Source organism: Megascapheus bottae, chromosome 2 (genome assembly GCF_031878675.1).
Source record: "Megascapheus bottae isolate mThoBot1 chromosome 2, mThoBot2.hap1, whole genome shotgun sequence".
Classification (NCBI taxonomy): Eukaryota; Metazoa; Chordata; class Mammalia; order Rodentia; family Geomyidae; genus Megascapheus; species Megascapheus bottae.
In genome coordinates, this window is record NC_143510.1 from 55,993,135 (window position 1) to 56,006,928 (window position 13,794).

The following is a 13,794-nucleotide window of genomic DNA, read 5'->3' on the forward strand; positions in this document are numbered from 1 at the left end:
CGACAAAATGGCCAGAAGGTGTCTTATTAAAGGCATACTACCATGTAACTGTGCAATTATCCAAAAGGAAAGCTAGTTGAAGAAGGAGCTGGCCACCCTGGAGAATCTTCATGAGCTATGATGCACTGGATGCGGGAAAACCTGCCTGTGCCAGTATAGGTCATTAGGGATGGCACAGCACCACAGGAGTTGACTTGGAGAAATCTCTGCTGTGGGGAGTTGGCATTGAGGAAGCTGTGCATTGCAAGGCTCAGGAACTGAGCAGAACGGGCACTGTAGGAGCTGAATGCTAGAAATTTTGCTCACACTTGCATTAACTACAAAGAAAGAACAGAGAGAGAGAGAGAGAGAGAGAGAGAGAGAGAGAGAGAGAGAGAGAGAGAGAGAGAGAGAGAGAGAGAGAGAGAGAGAGAGAGAGAGAGAGAGAGGAGAGAGAATCGGGAAGGAGAACCCACTCCAGAGAAGGCTAAACAACACTGTGCAAACTGAAAAATGACATAGAAGTGAAAGAGATCAGCTGAATTTTTCCAAGGAGGAGGCAATACAATTTGAGCCCTAAGTCAATATATGAGGACATGCACAGGTGTGTAAATTAACTCTCTGGTTGTTTTTCTTAGGTTTTTTTTTGTATAGTAAATAAATACAGTCTCGTAACTATAGCATAAAGGATCGAAGCATGCCCAACGTAGCTCCACCATAAAGCTGTAACTGCAGTTTTAACAGACATACCAGGACTATTCTTTGAGATAGGATCTTTCTAGCTTTTTTGTTCCATTTATTTTTCTAGGATTTCTTCATGTTTCTACATATCAAGTAGATGGGTTGCAGGAACTAGTCACATGACCTGGCCTTAGCCACTTCTGTTGCATCATTTCTTCTATCAACTACGTAATAATAAGAAACTCTTTTTTGTCTTCTTCAAGAATATTTTTACTAGGTGAGGACCTAATTATAGTTGATGTAGCTTTGCTCAGATTTCTTTAGAATGAGGGATAAGACAAATATGCATAAGTATATCTATACCAGAGAGAGGGAAAGAGAGAGATAGAGATAGAGGGGGAGGGAGAGAGGGAGGGAGGAGAAAGAGAAAAGCAGTCAGGCAGGCTGACAGACAGACAGACAGGCAGACAGACAGATAGATAGATTTTTCCATTAGCTCAGATCATCTTAGAAATGCAGTGTCAAGGCCAGGAGTTTGGCCTAGTGGTAGATTGCTTGCCTAAGTGCCTGAAGGCACTAAGACCCAGGTTCGATTGCTTGGTACCACATACATAGAAAAAGCCAGAAGTGGTGCTGTGGCTCAAATGGTAGAGCTCAAGGAAGGGAGGGAGGGAGGATGGGAGGGAGGAGGGAGGATGGAAGGAAGGGAGGGAGGGAGGAAGAAAGAAAGAGGGAAGAAAGAAAGAAAGAAAGGAAGAAAGAAAGAAAGAAAGAAAGAAAGAAAGAAAGAAAGAAAGAAAGAAAGAAAGGAAGGAAGGAAGGAAGGAAGGAAGGAAGGAAGGAAGGAAGGAAAGAAGGAAAGAAAAGAAAGAAAGAAAGAAAGAAAGAAAGAAAGAAAGAAAGAAAGAAAGAAAGAAAGAAAGAAAGAAAGAAAGAAAGAAAGAAAGAAAGAAAGAAAGAAACGCAGTGTCAGGAACCATTCCAGACTGCTGGGTCAGAGGCTGTACTGCATGAGCTCAAGTTTGAAGGTCTCAGCCATTGCTCCCCCACTTGGCCGGTACACAATGCAAATCAGAATCCCTGCTAGGAGCTTGGCACCAGCAATTTTTATAAGCCCTTCAGGTGACTCTAATATCTGCCATGCAGAGTCACCACAGAGTAACATCTTAAGGGCATGACCATGTCATATTTAATTTTATGTTTTCGCTAATGCCTAATAAAAATCTTGACAAAATTAATAGTTATTTGTCAGAACTCCAATGATATTGCTGGGCTCCTGAGCAATGGTCTGCAATCATATGAATTAGGGGTGGTTTACTGAATTTCAGGATTCCAATTCTGAAATGCCTTCCTCAGTTACTTTCCAAGGCAGATGTTGTATTGGAAATATAAACCCTGGTGACCGCCAACAATGCATGCTGACCTTGAGTTAAAGCTGACAACAGTCTTTTCTTTATGAAAATAATAGTTTTTGTCATTCACCTTATGAGGTAAACACAAGCAAAAAAAAATCCCTCAGAACTCTGCAAGTATAAAATGCTGCTCAGATAGAATCAAAACTAGGAACTAATCAATATTGTTCCACAGAAAACAATGAATATTCTGATCAGTGAAAATAGAAACTACAATCTATAGAACTACAAATTTTCAGGAACTTAAAACTGGGCTCCATTGGACCTAGATTCATATAGATTCTTTACAGTGCTTTCAGCATGTACAATAACAGACACACATGGTTCTATGTCATCTTTTCTTTGCAATCTTTTGTACTAGAGTAAATAAAATCAATTTCAATGTATGGTGACATAAAATATTAATCTTTCTGGATTTTATTTATAAAACATATTGGTTTCAAGTCAATGAAATCTGAGAAGAAAGTCCACAGGCTAAATCTACTGTCACTACAGAGATTAATTTGCATCATTTTTATACCACAAATGTAAGTATTTCTTTCTAAGTATACAAACATGGAGTGCTTTTGGATTTGCAGCTAAATATTATGTAAAAATACCTTCTTCAGGGTTTTTTCCCCCACAATTCCTCAAATTCAACACATGGCTAATATAATAAATTTGTAGGCTGTCACACTATTATGATTTATCTTTGACCATTGTAAACTATTGCAACTAGTCAACTGTATTTTAAGCTGCTTAATACAGAAGGGTTACCCTATGTAGAAATAAGCATACAGTGACAAAATGTATTTCCCCTGTGGGTCTACACACTATCAATGAGCAAAGGCTTTTAGCTGCTCCCAATCTGGGCTTGAGCCTCTAAAGAAAAAGAGCACTCACTAAAACTATTATCTGAGTCACTTAAGATAGATGGCCCTGACTGCCAGGACTTTCTCCACTTTTCTCTTCAAAATATGAACAAATAAGCTTCCTTCTTATACCAGAACATCTGGACCATATTTCTGAAAGTGAAGAAAGCTTAAAAGAGAGAAAGAAGATAAATGACCTTTTCATTTTGCTTGGAACAAGAGGTCATTTCTTTCATTTTGATTTTTGTTTCCAAATGTCTCTAATATTGGTTACTCCAAATGAAGCCAAAGGGTGTTGGCTTGGTTCTGGTGAGTTTAGTGTTAATTTTATTAAGAGATTCTAAAATTGATGGCACTAAGAGAATGAACAGTTTCATTTGTGTCTCTTTCCAAACACTGTTCTGGGAGTTAATGACAGGAAACTAATTTTCCATGAAGTAGACCCATATTGCCCTAAACAAAATGGGTATCTCTGAACAAACGTCTTCAGGCTACAGATTTATCATTTCTGTTTGTTTCTTTGAGAAGCTCAGGAGAATTTTGTGATTTACTAGCTAGGGAGTAATTTATTTGTGGATGACCGCTGGGTCCCAAACAAGAAAACATCACAAATGACAATATGAGTTGTCACTAAATAAAGATTTCTAGGATATGTTGTCTTTCTCTGAGACATTCAGAAGGTGTTTTGAATTAATGTTTTAATGCTGATAATCAGGCTAAAGATATAGAGTTTAAAGAAAATCCCAAAAGATGCATTTAGTCAAGTGTGGTGGCACACATGTAAAATTCCATCCAAATGGTAAGTGAAGATCTGGGGAAGGATTTTGAAAGTAGCCTAAGTGAAAAAGATAATATGACTCCATCTCAACCAATAGCCAGACCCAGTCATTCCTCTATGGTATAACAAAACAAAGGAAGACAGACTTTTGACCTAAAGCAATTTATACTTTCATGAAACACAGTATAAGAACCTGAATGACTTAAATATAATACTTTATAATTAAAGAAATTGAAGATATCATCATGCCATTATGTTTACAGAAAACTTGCTTCACTCACAAATTTATTACATAGCATTTTAGCCAACTATGAGGGTTTTTTTTTAAAAAAAAGAAATAAAATTTTAAAAGAAATTTCCAGGGGGATTAAGTTTGGCCTAGTGGTAGAGTGCTTCCCTGGCATGCACGAAGACACAGGTGCAATTCCTCGGTACCACATGTATATATATTGCCAGAAGTGGTGCTGTGGCTCAAGTGGCAGAGCTCTAACTTTGAGGAAGCCCAAGGACAGTGCTCAGGCCCTGAGTACAAGCCCCAGGACTAGCAAAAAAAGAGAGAGAGAGAAAAGAAAAAGAAAAGAAACTTCCAAAAATGAAACACTTGAATTGTTGCATGATATGCCACCAAGCTCAGTAGATAGCAAGACTCAGCCCATCTCAGATTATTGATAATTGTGTTTCATGTATGATCTGTCAAATTCTTCCCTGACCTCAGTTTTGTAAAACTATGTCTCCCCCAAAGGAAATGACACTCATAAATATAAGTTACAAGTTGCATTAGGCCTCCTAAGCACAAGAAAGGGTATACAATGTCCTTCATTGAAGTTATGAAGTGAGAAAGGGAGGCAGCATTTAATGGAAGTGGGGAAGCATTCTGGATAAAATAGACAAAGCATTTGCTGGATGGTACTAAACTCTATATCCTTGGAATTCCTGATTGTCTTCAGAGGAGAGGTCCTTGAAGCCACAAACTGCTATAAACTGAGTCTATTGTGCTCAATTAAGTGTTTGAAGCAATTCATTTTCTAACTATACAGACTTTGACTCAACTATTTCCACCATTTAAATTATACTGGGCAGCCATTCAGATGTTTACAGCAAAAGTATTTACACCATTTCAAGTGTCAGCCTGTACAGGCACTGTGTCAAATATCCCAGCTATATATTATTTCTTATTTTAAACCTGAGAACTGAAATCCAGCAAAGTAATTTCTCTTAGTTCATGTATTTATCAAATGTGAGAAAATTAGGACAAGTTCAGTTACATAACACAGACCAAAGTCCATATCAAAGGTTAATATATGGCTACAATGTGGGAAGCTTGAGTCACTGACTTGCAGAAAAAGCAGAAAAAGAGAAGTCTACTGTGATTATTTTATTGAATTCAGGATTAACACTATTTTGAGGTTAAGAGACATTTTGTTACAACGGTAAGAGAGATGAGCATTAAAATTATCTTGCTCCCAAATATTTTATTTAGCTGTGACTACAGAACTATCCTCAAGTTTAAGACATGTGACCCATATATTTATTTAGTTATGTCTGTCATTCTGTATTTTACTTAAAGAGGCACTTCCATAGGTTTTGAAATAAGCACCTTATTTTTCTTCTCAGCCAGTCAATATCTAAGGATTTCAATACTTTTTAAAGGAAAATGTGGTAAGGTTCTAGTTTTAAAGGTTTTATAAATATAGTTGAGAACCAAAAAAAGATACATTATAAAACCTTGGTATAGTATCTCACTTTGTTATCTGATATATTGAATTTACTTGTATTTGGATATTTGAAATTTGATAGGGAAGGGGGGAAAACCAAGACGGGTAGGGGGTGTGGGGGTGAGGGAAATGGGTACCAAGACATGTGAAAGGGTATCAATGTATGTGAATTAATGCACCTTCTATCTGGCAAATATCATGTAACCCTTTTACTAATTACAATAAAAAAATTAAAAAAAACACCTAATCATTTTATTGCAACAGACTGAGTATTGTGAACACATTAGAAAACTGGAATTTTGAAAGAAGGGTAAAGGAAAAACAAGCCAAGATCCTGACCAATGATCCTGTTTGTCAATATTTATTGGTCACCTACTTATCAGGCACCTGCTCAACACCAGCCAATGTGTTCTAGGAAATAAGTAGAACCAGCTACTTGCTTGCTAAGAGTCAGAAAGAATAGCAAGAATTCATGACCTTGAGCAATATGTTAGTAGTGTGAAATGTGGTATCTGTAAGAAAATCAGAACAATTTTGATATGAAAAGATGACACCACAGTTGGAGAAATAAGCAAAGCAGACAAAATTTAATTGATCCTTGACAAATAACTGATGTTTCAGGGTTTGTCTTCCTACAAATAGGAAAACTAGTCTAAAATCAGTCAACTGCCTTATCTCTTAGCAATATTAATATATTTTAGGATCATTTTTTCTAGGGACACCCAAAGAAGCCCACAATACATGAATTATAATGAGACAATTCTAATTTTCTGCCTATTTTTCTTTTCCTTTGAACATAAAATTATAATTGAAACTGAACTTTTATAACAATAAACTAATATGGTTTTCTAATTATCAGAATTTACACATTTTTCTAATACCTAATTTATGTAAGTATATCCAATAATGCTACTCAAAACCTGTTCACAGTAGACAATGTGGGAATTAGAGTAAGGCATATCTTTCTTCCAGTTTATCACTGTTATTATAGACATGTAATAAAGAAACCTTTATTTCATAGTGGAAGACATTTCTAATTAAGTCCTTAAATTATAATTTCAGGAGTGGATAAATTGTTTTATAAAGAACAATATTTTTAAGGTTCCTGTTGTACTTGGCAAACCAATTTAGACTCCTACTGATGATGGCTCTTTTGTTTTGGGTTTGATTCTCATTACTTAGTTGATGTTCTTTATTAAGTATATCCTCTTTGAGATAGTGCTTCTTTACGTCACTCAAGCTCATGCAAAGCCAGCTGTGTAGCCTCCACTGATCTTATAGTCACCAGTCTGATCCAATCCTGCTCAGGAATTACAATCATGTGCTACCTTAGTCTGAAATTAACATCTCTCTCTCTCTTATTTATTTATTTTTGGGTTTGGTTTTATGTGGATACTGAGGCTGAACTTCAGGTCTTATTCTTCCTTGACATTTTAATTTTTCTCTTAGAGATGGTGGTTTACCATGTGAGCTACATTTTTACTTTTAGCTCTTTTACTGATTAGAGATAAATCTTGGTGGATTTTTCTTCCCTCGCTGGCTTCAACTGCTATTATCAGATCTGAATCTCGGGAGTAGCTAGAATTATAAGTATGAGCCATTGGTACCAGGCATAAGATAAAGCTGGGGTTTTTTTTGTTGTTGTTGTTTCTTTTATTATTGTTTTTGAGGTGGATTTTTTTTATTGAAGAATTTATTAGCATTGATTTTTACATCATATTTCAAATGACATGTTTAACAGATGAGTAGTATTCAAGAAGGGAATCTCTATATACAATCACTGGCAGTTAGTTTTTAGAACATAATCAATATGTATCATAGATACATATTAATTTATGAAATAAAACATTATATCTATAGAGTGACAGGTTTTTATGTCTATGTAGTTATGTTTATATTTCCAATACCATGTTCATAGCATTGGGTATGCAAATATTGTTATTGAGATTTGACTTCATGGCTTGAGCTTGCAAAGCAGGGGCTATATCACTTGAGCAACTCTAATAATCTTCATATATAAATTTATCATTGCTATTTAGTGATAGAGGGCTTGCCTAGCATGCATGAATAAACCTGGGTTAGGTTCCTCAGTGCCACATAAACAGAAAAGGCTAGAAGTGGCACTGTGGCTCAAGTGGTAGAATGCTAGCCTGTAGTGAAAGAAGCTCAGAGACAGTATCCGGGCCCTCAGTTCAAGTCCCAGGAGTGGAAAAAAAAAAGACAATGGGGGGGGGGGAATTTTGCCATGAATTTTGGCAATGTTTTATTTTATTTTTTTGCTACAGAAATAGTCTACCTGGTATGAAAAATAATGATTTCTGGAAAGAATGAAAATTTCTCATAAAATTGTTTATTCATGGAAGTAATTTCCAAGACCAATTTTCTTTTGTAGTTGGCTTTTCTACTTCTAGATTTCTGAATGTGTGTGTGTGTGTGTGTGTGTGTGTGTGTGTGTGTGTGTACGAGAGAGAGAGAGAGAGAGAGAGAGAGAGAGAGAGAGAGAGATGTTCCCTGTTGTTTAACAACTTGTCCTAAATTTACAATATTTAATTCAATATTTAAACTTTCATTCCTATGATATTTTGCATTAACTTAGTTATATTGCCATATCTTACTACATATATTTTCTAATGCTAGATGCATGTGTTTCTACCTTTCTTCTTTAGTAGACCAAAATTATTTGTTATTTTGCTGAAGAATTAGCTCTGACAAAACTACAAATTCTGCTCTTTGTAAATTCATTTATACAATTCAAAGCTTTTTAATTTGTTTCTTTTTATTTCTGCAAATTTTAGAAATAAGGCTTTATTTCCATTTTTGCCTGATTGAGATGAAATAGATCTTCCGCTCTGTCCTTTCTATTGCATGTTGTTTGATAACAAATACAAGTTTCGTGATGGCACACTTCATGTGTCTGCTTTTCCCTGGTAAGTCCATTATTGTCTTGTTTTAATTTCTGAAGATAATGGTAAAGATTTAATCATCTTTCGCTTAGCCTGAATAATTGGGGTACTGTTTTGAGTTAAAATATATGTCTGTGTTATGAACATCCCATTTCCCTCTCCACTCACAATTTCACACAAGGGGTCACAAAATTTGCAGTTGTGTGTGGGCTCATAAATATTTTAGGCCTAGCATTCACATAGGAGACAAAACATATGACTTTTGTCCTTCTGAACCAAGCTTATTTTACTTAACCTGATGATCTCCAGTTTCATCGGCTTTCCTACAAATAATTCTGGTTTATGTCTAAGCGATACTTTACTGTGCCTCTATACCACATCTTGAGGTTGGGCCAGTTTTGTAAATGGATTGCAGATTTTCTTCAGTTGTTATTTTCCTTCTGCTTGAAGAAATGCCTTTGGTCATTCTTTTTTTTTCATACATTTTTAATTGTAATTGATAGAATTTTGGTCATTCTTTAAGAGTATAACACCTGCTGGGAAAATTCTTAGTTTTTGTTCATTCCAAAATGTCCCCATTTACCATAATATTTGAAGGTTAGTTCCACCATGTATAAAATTCATTGCTACAGATCTGTTGTACTACCACAGTCTTACATCTTAAACAGAAACATCATAACAGCAAATAAAATGCAGATTGACAATTTGAAAAATTAATAGTCACTTAGTCTAAAAGTAAGAACAAAAAATACATGCATAACCTGAAATCTTGTATTACCATCCACAATATATAGTATAAAAATGAATTGAATTTTTAAGTGAGAAAATGGAAAAAATGAATTAAAATTTAATAGTATATAATAGAAGAAAGCATGTAGCATATCATTAGAAAATTACATTGGTAGAATATGGCTTGGGTCTTCCAGAATATGATACGAAATCACTATTTCTTTCATTGTTTTTGTGGGTTGATGATAAAGTTACATTAAAGTATTTCATCTCTTCAATTCTTATGTGGCATAGAAGTCATTTCAATTACTTTCTACAAAATAGAAGCCTTGAGCTTAATTCATGACTACCACTGTGTATTTGTGTAAAAGAAAATCTGAATAGAACTAAAGTCATTAAAGAAGCATTTCTTCATGGATTATACAGTTAGTGCCTTTTAGACACTTAATCCCTATCCATCCCACTTTTCTTCCATATTTCAGACTTCTTTATGATTGTTCATTGACTTGTTTCAGGATAATTAGGTTGTGTTTGGAGGAGATAGGCAGTGAAAAGGATATCTATACTATGTTCTACTGAAAACAAAAAAGAACTGAATATTCATATTACATTTAATCTTATATGGTATTCAAATTCTGTTCTATACATGCTTTTAAGAATACTATTGTAGTTTATATAGCTATATTTGTTACAGAATTCTACAAGATGTATAAAAAGCACTAATGTGTCCTCTGTTTTAAAGCAAATTTAATTCTATAACATCACTATGAAAAAGGAAGACTTAAACACATTTTACAAAAGAGAAAAAATGCAATATACATCTTAAATTTCCTAATCCAAGTTTAGAGGATGGCTGGTCATAGGCTTATTCTAAGAACCAATCCACCTACTAAGAATTCTGACTTTATATCCTTATTTTAGTAATAAGATAATGCTAAAAATCTTAAAGCCTAATGTAATTCTGGTCTTTTTATTTTTTGCTTTTTTTGCTTATCACTTAAATAAGCACTAATGGGAATTAGATATATTGTTTTTGCTTGTCTAACTTCTATATCCACAATAGAAAGTCTTAACATCAAATAGTACTTAGTGAGGGTGTGCAGGGAGGAAGTAAACATCATTTATGGCACTTGAGTTAGAAATATCAATGCTATTTTGAACAAAATAGTAAAGTGAAAATGGATGATCTAAATTTTATTGCAAGTACATATTGGCAAGATTGGTTAGAATTTATATCAGCTCTAATTGTAAAGAATGTCATATGTTCCAAAAATATAGGTTAAAAATTCAGAAATAATCTAAAACTTCAGGAGATACAGAAAGGTCTTTTAAAAGCTATATTCTATAAAAAATCATTAAGTACTAACAAATAATTGTAATTATCTACAGAAAGCCATAGACTAAAAGTAGCTATTCTGTCTTTTGAGAAAGTTGCTGGTACTGTGGAATTTATTGTTTAATTCCATCTGAGACAGAAGTAAACTAGCATATCTTCTAACTAGTAAATCTCACTGTCATAGATATCAGTATACAATGAAGGTGCAGGTAATTTTGCCAATTTTCATGTCAAATTTACTTACCTGGACTTCTCTAAACACACAATTTTGACATGAATTTGTGCTGTCCATTAGCTTTGAAAAGAGATATCAAACCACAACAGTAGAAAGCTGAATTATAAGGGTCAGAAGAAGTTGAAATTAGACTCATATGGGCTGGGACCTTGTAGCTTACAGCTACAATCCTAAACTACTTGGTAGGCAGAGATTAAGAGAATGACTACTCAAGGCCAACCAGGGCAAAAAGAAAAAGTGAGACTCCTCTGGTATTAAATTGCTAGGCAAGGTGATGCATATCTGTCTTTCCAAATATGTGAAAGGCTGAGACTGGGATAGTACAGTTTCACTATAGCCCAGAAGAAAAAGAAAACCAAAATCAAAATTAAAAAAAAACTAAAACAAACAAAGAAACACATGCTTGCAAGGTTCCATCTCAACTGTAAAATTTGGGCATGATGATGCATGCTTTTTATTCCAGCTACAGTGACAAAGAAAAATAGGAAGATAGTGGTCCAGGCTGAATTGGATAAAAATTTGACCCTATGTCAAATATAATCAGACAATATTATCGAGCAATTTTGCTTAAATGTCTTTGGTTAAACCTCAAAAAAAATCTCAAACTGTCGGCATGTCCCACAAATTTATAAAGCATCAGACATCTTTTGACTACCAAATATATAGATTTTCTAAGGGCATGTCAAAAGTTAAAGTAGCAGAAAAACATTTTTTAACAACTGACTTCACTTATCAAACAATAGAACCTGAAAAGGTCTCTAGAATCCAAAATGATTTAATGCTTTTATGGCAGTGGGGAAGAAAAAAAATCAATCACTTCTGTAGTAGTTGGGAAAGCAACAGAGTTCCGATATGGAGAAGATCCATCAAAGATAAATCAAACATTGTTTCAGTGATGTCAAAGGAAATGTGTGTAATGGAAAGTTATTAAGACCAAAGCCATATGCTGGCATGGGCCCCAGTTCAGGGCCCTGATGTCTGAGAATTCCCAGATCCATCACTGTCCCTCACTCTTTCCAAGATATTGTCAAGAGGCTCCTATGCTGCAGATTACAGAAGGTAAGTAAGTACTGTAGGGCTTTTGGAATTTTCTTAGCATATCATTTTGCTATACTGTGTGTGTGTGTGTGTGTGTGAGAGAGAGAGAGGGAGAGAGAGAGAGAGAGAGAGAGAGAGAGAGAGAGAGACAGAGAGAGAGAGAGAGACAGAGAGAGACAGAGAGAGACAGAGAGAGAGACAGAGAGAGAGAGACAGAGAGAGAGAGAGAGGAGAGAGAGACAGAGAAAGAGAGAGAGAGAGAGGAGAGAGAGAGGGAGAGAGAGAGAGAGAGAGAGAGAGAGAGAGAGGAGAGAGAGAGAGAGAGAGAGAGAGAGAGAGAGAGAGAGAGAGAGAGAGATCTTACTGGGATCCAACTAATTGAATAATCATCTACCACCTAATTTCTAATTCCTATAATATGATATTATTTAATATTTAATAGATGCACAATCCTTGGGCTAATCCTATAGAAGAATATTCTTAATCTCATTTCACAGATGAGAATGCCTAGGCTCACATAAGCGAATATTTCACAAAATATATACAATCACAATTGATAAAACTGGGCTAATATTCAGTGTTTTATTATTCATCTATTGTTTTTTCATTACTCTTCACCACTAAAATGATATTTGAAAAAGTATGTGCTTGTCTTTGAATCTTAAAAAAGTTCCATTTAAAAGTGCATTTTCCTGAAAAGTGACTCCTCTCTTTCTTTCTTCTTTCTCCTCCCTTTCTTCCTTTATTTCTTTCTCTTTCTTCCCTGCCTCCTTTCCTATCTATCTGTCTTTCTTTTTCTTTCCTTCTTTCTGTCTCTTTCTTTTTTGTTCTTTAATTGAACTCAACATGTAATTACAATATCTCCATTTCCTTACCCTTTATGCTGTGGCATAAAGCTTTATGTGCTGGCTAGAGTGGTCCATTATTCTTCTACTTTTACTTACCTGTATCATTGAGAATGATAGGCATTCATCATTGCCTTCTGCCATTGGTTGAGATGGAATTTTGGCAACTGTTATACCCTAGCTAGCCTCAAAGGGTGACTTCTTAATCTCTGCTTCCCAGGTTACTAAGATTACAGATTCAAACCCCTATAGCAGTCATCATTTTTTGAAGATTTACAATATGGTTAATCATAAATGTAGGCAGACTGTATTAAACTATTTTATAAGACCAGAATAAGAAATATACAACATTAACATGGAGCTCATATTGGCCTAAAACTGGGTTTAGTTCTAATCACACCTGCTCACTATGTGATCAGGTAGCTGACAGCTAATAACACAAGTTATCCTGGGTACCACTTGCTAAAACAAAGTCTTCTCATGTGATGGCTTAATATTCCCCTAGATGACTTGCTATTCCACCATCTGAGTTTCTTTAATCTAATAAAGCCAACTTCGCTGTTTTATGTTGTGCAGTGCCACTATTTTGTCTCTAATTTGTATTTTGCACTAGTCTTTTTCTCTTCCTTATTAGCCCCTGATAATTGAGGTAATTTTCTTTGGCTTCAGTATGAAGCTAAGGAGAGCTAACCATGTAACATGTATTTACAGGCAGACAACAAACAAATGTCATCCTATACTTTTATAATTTTAACTGAAATGAAAGCTGAAAAAGTAGATAAGGAATCTCAGACCACAGAAAATAAACAACAACATCTCTTGCAGGCCTCATCTTGAGTAAGCATTATAATATGGAAGCATGCAATTTAACACAGGTGACATTGTTCTGTTGAATTTATTCCAGTACTCATTTTTATTTAGGCTTTGAATGAGAATAATGAACATATATAGTTTTCTTGGTGATCTACTCCTCTGCTTGTGAATATCATTATCCAGATAGATGACTAGTCTACATTAGGTTGCTTCCTAGACACATATAACATGGACTTCCATCAGTCCTCTAGTGGAGAGCATCTGATGTCAGAAATTCTCAGTGCTGACTTTATGTTCAAATACCTAGGCACCCAATTAATTATATTCAAGCCTCTTCATTGGAGGTCATAATTTAAATGGACATAGCTAGGAAAGAATCAACAAAGTACTCTGTCTTTTAAATAGTATATTCTTTTATCAAGTGTGTTGACATATGCCTAGAATTCCAGTTACTTATAAGGCAAAGATCAGAAATTTGA